Raw genomic sequence first — 10,319 nt, forward strand, 5'->3', positions numbered from 1 at the left:
AGGCTCAGTCCAAAGAGATGATTGAGAAGGAAATATCTAGAGACTGCACAGATCCTGACAGTGATGTCAGCTATCCATCCATTCAGTCAATAAATAAATACGCAACAAAACAAACCTCCTACATATAAACACCCATAAGTGATAAGCAAGATGAAGACTAGAAAAATAGCTAAGAAATAAGACTGACTTCTAAGGCAAAACTCGAAGTCAAGACACATATTTTTTTTAAACCCATAATATAAGGTAGAAAGCATTAATTGCCCTAAGAAAGGTACAGGTGAAGTGCCATACTCATGTGAATTCAGAGAAGGCTGAAATGATTTCCAGTAGAAGGGATCAAGAAAAGCTTCACCAAGAAAATAATATTTCAGATGACCTTAGAAGGATGGGTGAGATTTGAACCTGAAAGATGGAAGGAAAGTTCATGCAGGTGGAAGGACTGGCCTGAGCAATAACAGATCTAAGGAGGCAAAACACTGGAAACAAGACATTTTTCAGTCTGGCTGGAAAAGAGGCTTCAGGGCACAAAGTCCGTGGGGGGAAAGACTGGAAAAAAAACAAGCTAGAGCTATTCCACGGATGGCCTTCAGTCACAATTTGGAATTAATATTGTAAATAATGAAGAGCCACCGAAGGTTCCTGAGCTGGGGAGTGGCGTGGTGAGATTTCAGAAGGACTCGTGCGCAAGGTAGATTAGAGGAGGATACAACCAGAGGCAAGAAGACAAATCAGGATAGAAATACAACGGTGTGGGTAAAAAGCAAAGAACTGGGTTATCCGTGAGGGCATGAAAAGGAAGGGGTCGACAAGAGACATGTCATCGAGTTAAGGCCAACAGGATTTGGTCATTGGTGGTCATGTGGGACAAGGACATCCAAGATCACCCCAAAGTGTGCGTTCTGGATGCCTGAGAAGATAGCAATATTATCAACAGAAACAGAACTTAGAAGGTGACAAAGACTGTGGAACACCTAGGTGCTTACTGTGTTTGGTCATCAGCTGAAAATGTGGGGCTGGTAACAGGAAGACACAGAGAGACAAACCCCAAGTTTCCATTCAGTCCATGTCTTACTTTACCTCTGTGGTATTGGTCACTGTTGACCCCTCCCTCCTCAAAATTCTCCTCTTGGGCTTCTGGACAATATCCTTTCCATGTTTTCCACCTTCCCCTGTGGCAACGCTGTCCAAGGCTCTACAAGACTCTCTTCTACTACATGTCCTACAGTGACTGTGTTCCTCAGTCCGTTTCTCATTCTATATCCTGTCCCTGAGTGTCTCATCTTTGCCCATGAATTAACCACACCTCCATGTTGATGACTCTGTAGAAGGCAATGACTGAGCATACAGGTTGTGGAATCAGCCCGGCCTCAAATCCCAGCTCCACGATTTGCTGGACATGTGATGTGGGACAAGTCATGTACCTGGATCTTTCTTATCTGCAAAATGTGGTTACAGGGTTGTGAAAGAGGATTTAACATAAGGGTTAATAGAAAATTTGGCAACATAAGAAGCCCTCGGTAAACGGTTATTATTATTAACCAAAATTTGTAACTGGAAATCTAGATCTCCCTCCTGATGGCCAGATCCATAGAGGCAGCTGTCACTTGGGCAGCATGCCCCGAGGTCCAAACGTGAACTCATCATCTTTCTCACCTCCCGCAATCCTGCCTCTCTTCTGTGTTACAAACATTCATCCGATCATCTAAATTAGAAGCCTGGGAATCATCCCATATTTCTCTCACTCTCCTACTCCCCACATCCATCTGCCATCAAATCCTGTAAGATAAAATTCTAAGCAACTCAATGTAGCATAAAAGGCCCATCATTATTACACTCCAGCTTCTCTGTCCAAGCTCACTTCCCACCACTCCTTCTATTCCCAGTAAGTACACTCACATATTCTGCTCCAGCTTCAGACCAAGGTAACTGCCATCCCTCACAAACACCAACCAATCAAACACAAGCGTCTTTGCATATTTCCTTCCTCTGCCTGAATGTCCTTCTTCCAACTGCTTAGGCCCAGTACAGACAATTCCTATTTGCCTTTAAATACTCAGCTCGTGTCACCTCCCTGTTCATCCTTTCCTGGCTGCCAGTGGGCAGTTAGATGCCTTTCTTTCTGCTTCTGTAAAAAAGTATGCTCCCCTATGGTGGCAGTTACCACACTGGAATTATTGATTTGCTTGTCTCTCTTCTCCAGTAAATTGTAAGGAGCTTACAAGCAAGGACCTTGTCTTATGGCTCAACTCTCTCTCCCACCCCTCAATCTAGCACAGTATATAGACAGCACTTAGCAGGTTCTTCAGTGTTTTAATACATAAATGAATAGCTGGTGGGGAGGGCATAGCTCAGTGGTAGAGTGCATGCTTAGCATGCATGAGGTCCTGGGTTCAATTCCCAATACCCCATTAAAATAAATAACTAAACCTAATTACCTCCTCTGCCAAAAAAATAAAATAAATGAATAGCTGAATAATCAAACAAAATAAGACAATCCAAGGAGTTTCAGCCTTTTGTTTTTGTCAGCATGGTTAATCATAAAATTCATAATCATACAATTCAAAAGTTTTTCTGGTTTAGTCCATATCTCTGGAACAATAAACAATAGTTTTTCTATCTTATTTTTCAAGATATCTATCTTTCCAAGCTAATGGGTGGTTTCTGTTTTCTCCTTGGTGCTTTCCTGCATTCTCTAAATGTTTTCTGGTTAATCTCTTGATCCATATCAAATCAGTCATCTGATAAAAATCAGGAAATTTGAAGGAAAGCCTGAAAGAAGTTGAAGTCTGCAAATATGATTGGACTTTCTTTAATTCAGGTAGTTGAGTAATGTCATGTCTAAAGATGATCATTCAGAGTGCCAAATGGTCATTGCATTGGGTTTTGAGGACCAGGGTAGGGGATAAATTCCAGTTAATAAGATTAAAAAAAAAAAAAAAGAATAATTTTTAAGCACATTCTTCTAATTCAAAGATGACAGGTCCTACTAAATGGGGGTGAGGGTAAGAAAATTACTTCTGAGTTATTACAGTGACCCTGCTAGGCCAGCATTTGATAATTATCAGCAGCCTCTGTTCATGAAGGCTCTTACAGTTTTCATGCAGTCTGTTAGGGTCAGCCGCTCTACCCTCTCCTTCCCCACACCTGGTCCTTTGGTGACCACCTGCTGGAAAGCATTTCATCCCGCCATCACTCTCCCACGCCCCTTGCGCCAGACCCACCCACAATGGGCACCTTGACTTCGGACCTGAGCTGTCTCCCCAAGTGTCCGAAAGGACAGCAGCTCTGTGTCCTGGGCTTCCTCGAGCACTTTGGGGGCTGATATTGTATTCCAGTGTCCTAGACTTTTTGATGAAAGCTCTCTTCCAGATCGAGGGAATGAACCATAGATAAAAGAACAAAAAAGGAAACTGAAGAATCAGCCTGCTCAGAGAGCAGTGACTTAGACAATGGTGCCACCCATCGGTCAAAAATAAAAGTGCAACTGGTCTTTTCACCAAATTTGGAGTGATTAAACGGAACATTTCACGTGAATTTGGAATGGGCAGTAGCTGAATTTTTTTTTTATTGAAGTGTACTCAGTTTACAATGCTGTGTCAGTTTCTGGTGTACAACATAACGTTTCATTCCTACATATACATATCGAATGTTTAAATCATTAGTACTGGTGCTTTGACAATAAGGCTTTTATATTTACAACACAATCACAATTACAGTAGGCCTGTGAGCAGGGGCTGCAGCAGAAACTGAGGTTCTGGGAACTGGAGTAGGAAATCAGTTCAAACCCTAAAAGAGAGTGAAAGGCAAGAACGGTTGGACAAAGTGGCCCTAATTAGAAAAATAGCTGGAGGAAGGGAAGATAACAGCCCCGGTAGACTGATCTCCAGTACACCACACACTGACTGAACTAGGCAACTTCGCGTGATGTATCTAATTTAATCCCCACTAAAATCCTGCTGGACTGGCACTTCCGGGCTCATTACTAGAGTGGGAGGGGCCAGAGAGGCTACAGATTTGCATAAGCTCACAGCTCAGCCACAACAGGGCTGAAGTCAGGTCTGTCTGTCCTCTTCCCAAAGTCCATTCTCATTCTACCAGCCAGAAGCCACCTGTTCTCACTTCTCAAATTTGTGTAGGGCAGACATTGAGCCCATAAGGTGGTTTTCTTGTTTTGATCACGGTGTCCTGCTGGGGTGTCAGATAACGGAAGTTGGTGCTTTCGGTTTTAAAATTGAAATGTTGAACAGAAGGATGCATGTCCTGGGAAATCTGGTGCTCTGGATTCTCTGTATCAAGGAAGGGCTCTTTTCTTCTCTCTCTCTCTCTCTCCTGCCCCATCCCTCTTTCCCCTTTAAAATCCTCTGCTTAACTACAGATCCAGTAGCAGTTTACGGATGTGCTATCCAATTCAACAGCCACTAACAACAAGTGGTGGTTGAGCACTTGGAATGTGGTTATTCTAAACTGACATACCCTGTACGTGTAAAATACACACTAGATTTCTAAGACGTCCTACAAAAATAAAAATATAAACTATCTCACTAGTGATCTTTATATGGATTACATGGTGATGTGGTACTATTGTTGGATATATTAGGTTAAACAAAGTGTAGGGTTAAAGTTAATTTCACCTGTTTCTTTTTACCTTTTTGTGGGACTACTAGAAAAAAATTTGATTACATATAAGGATAACACTTTATTTCTATTAGAGAGCACTGTTTTAAAGTCATGCAAACATGCTTTCATAAATAAAGGCATTTCATACGTTAATTAGAACAAGATCATGGATATGAAACAAAATCTATTCCTTCCTTAGTTGATGGACAGAAAACTGCCAGCTGAGATTCAGTTAAGACAACTGTGATTATAAACCAGGAGTTTCACATCATGGAGAAACTAATGAAGCTTGATTTTCTCTGGCTGTATGTACAGGTGACCGAATTGTTCCCTAATCATCCCAAAGCTTTTACCCTACTGATTACATTAATAACAGTATAATTTACATACTAGAAGCATATACATAGAAGACCTATCAGGCTTAACAAAGAACTTCACATTCTTACGTTAAAGAAAGTAGAACCATTGCTGTTCCACTCAGAAGTGTGTTCCTAAGGCTGTGGAATCTTCTCACCCCCTATCTAGTTCAGCTCTTTTAAAATGCATGGAAATCTTATTGTGTCGCATCCAAGATTAAAGCAATTCAACCTCCAAGGCTCAATTCCAGGCTACCTCAATTTCTCGCCGGGTTTTACTTATCTCATCAAAAACAACCCTGGAAAAATGGCGCTAGAGAAATCTACAAGCCAATGGACCCTTAAAGATAGGACATATTCAAAAGGGATTTAAAGAACCAGTTCAGTCAATGGCTCCCATGAATGACAAACCATTGGTCCAAACCACATGGAGTTACCTCCACTCAGGGGTGACTTGGGACTAGAACATGTCAGCAAGGGTGAGCACCCACAGGAACGCTGCCTGCCTGCCTGCCCAAGAATTTTGAAGAGCCTCGTTTTGCCTTGGAGACAGGCTCTACGACCATCATGATGCTGAGTTTCCAGGGTCAGCAGGTAGAGGATGGACTAATTGATTTCTCAAGTTCACCTTCAAAACCAGACTCTGACCTTCGGCTCTCTGCAGAAAGGAACAGACCCAAAGAGTTAAACTGAAGTTTAAAAATGGCCTTGGTCTGAGGTCTCCTAGGAACCCATTTGAACAGCGCACGATGCAAACTCAACAGATATCTTTTGCCAGCTCTTCTCAATTTTCTCTGCTATGTGTGATATTTTCCATGGACGAGACCAGAGATGTTGGCTGTAAATGATAGTCAGATGTTTCAACAATTTTGTTGCTGAAACATGATAATTTCCAGAAGCCCCTTTTCTGTACGTGGTGTCCTTTGGTAAGACCCACCACAAACAAAATGACTTGTATGAGAAGAATGGCAGAAGATCTGGAAATTAACCAGGAAACTGGACCGTAACGTGCCTCAAACAAAACAAAAAATCATTAATAGGAAACAGGCCAGTTTTTAGGGGTCACAGAAAGACTATACCCTGGGTTCTCAGCAACTGGCTATGTTTCAAAGTCAGTAACCTCCAACTTGTCAGGGAGGATTGTGGTTAATGCTGCGAAAGACATGTGCTGAAAGGTTTCCAGTTGCCCTTAGATTCCTGAATTTCTATTCAGGGTATCATACCACACATGTGCAAAACAGAAAAGTCTGGTAAAATTTAAATGAGTCCCGCTGTAAGGAAACCCAACATATAAAATCTTAACTTATAAAATCAATACATTAGAAGGTTGTGATTTATATCAAAAAAGGATTAACTTCAATATTTTAAATGAAATTTTTCTTATCCAGATAGTAAGTTGAGTCACATGAAATATCCAATACTTCACTGTTTTCACCAAATAAAATCAAAATGCTGACAATCCCATGTGGTTCAATGTATACATTTCAATAATAACATGGGTGCTAGAAAAGTTTAAAGAGAGAATTAGGAATGCCTACTGATTTCAAAGTGGCAGAAATTTTTTTTAAAACTTTAATGCTTCTCAAATAACAATTCAAAGTCAACAGGAAAATATTTTGTCCAACATTTTCAATTTTGAGCTACATAATTTTTCAGTAGCATATCTATAGTACTACAGGATGTCGTCAGTGATAACTAAGAATTTTGGTAATGATTTGATAATGCCTAAAATAATAGTAATACAGTCCATATTGATACAGTTTCACATTTCAAAGCAGCCTTAATTGAAATGAATCTATTAAGCCATGCCCCCAAATCCTTTGTGAAAATGAGACAAAGATGGAAGAGAGGGAGCAAAAAAAGAGACACATGGACAAATTTTGATAACCAGAATATATACATCCAGTGCTCAATTCAGCAGCGCATATACTGAAACTGGAACAATAAAGAGAAGATTAGCATGGCACCTGCACAAGGATGACACACAAATTCATATTTTTAAAAAAAAACTATATATATATATCTCCAAATGAGGATCTCTTTTCAAAGGATCCCCCATGGGAAGCCATATGTCTACTTCCAGGTGACATGACTACATTGCTCAGAATGTCTAGGGAATTCCTCTTGGAAATATCTTCAAAGCTATATAAGAAAACCAGTACATTACCTAATAGTCATATTTCTCCTTTTTCTTCTTCTTCCTTTTAAATTCCAAACTGGGATCAACCAGCTATTAACCTGCTATTTCACAAACTTAGATCAAAATACTTTGGGGTTATTTACTAAAATCTGTACATAATTTGTCCAAACCCACAGAATGTACAACACCGAGAGTGAACTGTGCAATAAACTATAAACTTTAGGTGACGATGATGTGTCAAGGTAACATTGTTCATCAATTATAAGTGTGTGTACCACTCTGGTGAATAATGGGGGGTGCTAGGCATGTCTGGGGTCAGGCGGTACATGGGAAATCTCTGCTCCTCAATGTTACTGTGAACATAAAACTGCTCTTTAAAAATAAAATCTTAATTTGAAAAAAGGAAGAAATTGCATACATACATAAAAATAAAATTAAAACTATTTGAGAGAGGGAAATTGGTCTACACTGAGGGTATCCAGGAATGCCTGGTACATGATCCCACTTTCCTTTTTGTCTGCTTACTCCTCATCTTCTCCATGAGTTCCCTCCACCTCTGAGAAGAAAAAGCAGTCTTTTATGGTTAAACCAAGGCGATTAGGCATGGTGGGTAAACCCATATGGTGGGTAAATGTCGCTAACACTGGCCGACTCCAATCCCACTCTGAGTGACTTCAGTATATTCCTTTATTCTTTCTGCATCTGTTAACGTATCTGAGAATACGGCGGGGATTCGCGATGCAATCTCTCTACGTGGGAAGAAATATAAATGTCCGGCAAGCATATAAAAAACAAGCAGAGAACCTGGCTTTCTCACAGATGACGTATGCAAATAAGAAAGGGCTGGCTGACAACGTTTTCACCGTTTTTTTTCAACAGGTACCTTGACCCATAAAATAAAAGTATTTCTTATCCCCATGCCAAAGCAAGTGGATTTTTACTTTGAGGTTGACAAATAAGAATAAAAGTGACAGAAATGAGGCAGTCGAGGCTATCCTATCTCTCCTGTCAATCTGGAAAAGCTTGCTGAAGAAACTGAGGTCACTGTCCCTGGCATTCCGGGGTCCACTCCCGGCTCCGCGCTCCGCGGAACTGCAGGCCCCGCCCCAGAGCTTCCGCGTTGCTAAGGTAACGGGCCGCTTCTGAGATGCTGCCACCCACCCAGGGGCCCCCGCCCCGGGGCTCGCATTTTCAACCTGCTTCCACCGCAGCACAGATACGCAGAGAGTCTGCTCAAAGGGACCAGCCCTCTCTAACGTGCTCTCAGCGATTCACCAATCAGACGCTGCCACTTAAAGCCCGAAATTGAATGGTCAGATTCCCAGGGAGGGCAGGGTTGGAGAACAGAAACAGAACAGAAATGGGAGCTGCTTTTTGCTTGCCCTGTGAGATGGTCACTAGTCAGTAATGCCCAATGTTCCAGTTAGGGAAGGGGCTGGGACCCTTCGTCAGGGGTTCCTGTGGGGCTAGGAAAGCAGTGTCAGAGGAACCCAAGGAAGTGAGAGTCCCCTGGATGCTGGGAGCTGGGAAGGACCCCGCAGAGCCCACTCCTGCGATCACACGCTGCTGGATCCTGGCAGTACCTTCTGCCAGCATCTGATAAACCCTTCAGAGGAGGTGACTGGATCACCAACCCCAGGATTTGCTCCCTGGGAGCAAATTATTATTATTATTATTACTATTATTATTATTATTACCCCTAGGAGGGGACAGTTGCAGAAGGTCATATGAAAGTCCGTAATTGTGTAGGCTCAGGAAAGATTTGGGCATGTATGTAGGTGAAGTAAGGCTCTCAACTGAAGAAGAAAATGTTTTGTTTAGTTTTTCAGAGGAAGCGAATACTGTCAGCAAAAAGTGACTGCAGTGAGGTGACAGATATTCTGCCAGCCCCATTCTGCAGACCAGCAAGACCGCCTAGCAGGGAACAGGGTTTCAGGGAGAAAAGGAGGACAAAGACAACAAAAACGAAAAAAGGAAAGAAAGGGAGAGAGAGAGAAAGAAAGAGAGGGAAAAAGAAAGAGAGAGAAAGAAAGAGAGAGAGAGAAAGAGAGAGAAAGAGGAAGAAGGAGAGAAAGAAAAAAGAAAGGAAGAAAGAAATGAAAAGTCTAGACAAAGAAAGGAAACAGCTGAACTGGGCGAGAGAGAGGGTGGTAGAGAAGAAGCAGCAGAAAATGAAAAGTCTCTAAGCTTCTGCCCTGCAGATAAGATGACCGTATTTCCTGGTCCGCCGTCAGGATACATGAACAAGAGCTGCTGTACTTATGGAGAAAGTTGAGGTTGATTTAAATTAGTTCTGCCTCTGAAAATCCAGGATGTCTGTTTGTCACTCCTAGGGTTAATTGGACTCATAGGCTGGGAACTGCCCGGGCACTGGAAGGGTACAGGACTCCTGAATGCCTGGAGAAGAATTCTCATCCATCAGCACTCAGAGTGGGGAGATTACTGTCATCAAGAATATGGCCAAGCCTTCATCAGAATTATTGTAGATTCACTTCAGTGTTTTTCATCAAATGCACGTAAAACTTGAAATCGTGCTTCTCTGCTGTGCTCACCTTGTCCTTTTTCTGAAGGTGTGCCTGTTCTGAGAGGATAATAATGAGGATTTTTTTTAAGCCCTGCATGCGTGACATCTTAATACTTTTCAAATCCTTGTCTTACTCCATCCCTTCCTCTTCTGCCAGTGTGCCTGATTCAGCCACCCCGTTCTCACAGTGGCTCACTGAAGTCACTCCCTACAAGCTCAAATCGTTACTCTGTTTCTTACTTTTTTCCAAGCTTCTTTCTGATTTCCACAGAGGATGTTGTAATTCTGAACTTACTATGTAGACAGTCCCTTTTCCAGGAGCGTTTCTAACGCAAGGAAAGCTCTCTTTCCCACCATGGACATAACCAGTGCTGCTTACCTTGGGCTTCGACGGTCTTCTCGCTCTGTCTCATAAAACCAGCTTTACTGCCATTAATTTTCACTCCCTTGAGCAGCTCTGCTCTGTCAGTTCTCCTTTTGTCCCTCAAGAGTTTCTCTGGTTTCATTTTTGAATTTTAAGAGCTGGGATCTATCTTCATTTGGTGTCTAGTATCTTGTTCCTCATAGGGCTCTGTAACTGTATAGCGGTGCGAGGGGTGTTGGAAACTTCAGGCTGGCTCTTTAATTTTCCAACAACTTAAGTGGCAGTTGTTCAGTGTCTACTATTTCCTGACTCTTCCTT

The 10,319-nt window shown here is 41.9% G+C and overlaps 1 pseudogene; it reads left to right on the forward strand.

The window, feature by feature from the left end:
* Positions 1–6,878: 6,878 nt before the first annotated feature.
* LOC123616554 (U6 spliceosomal RNA) lies at positions 6,879–6,973 on the forward strand (annotated as a pseudogene).
* Positions 6,974–10,319: the final 3,346 nt, after the last annotated feature.

This window comes from Camelus bactrianus, chromosome 21 (genome assembly GCF_048773025.1).
Source record: "Camelus bactrianus isolate YW-2024 breed Bactrian camel chromosome 21, ASM4877302v1, whole genome shotgun sequence".
NCBI classification, from domain to species: Eukaryota; Metazoa; Chordata; class Mammalia; order Artiodactyla; family Camelidae; genus Camelus; species Camelus bactrianus.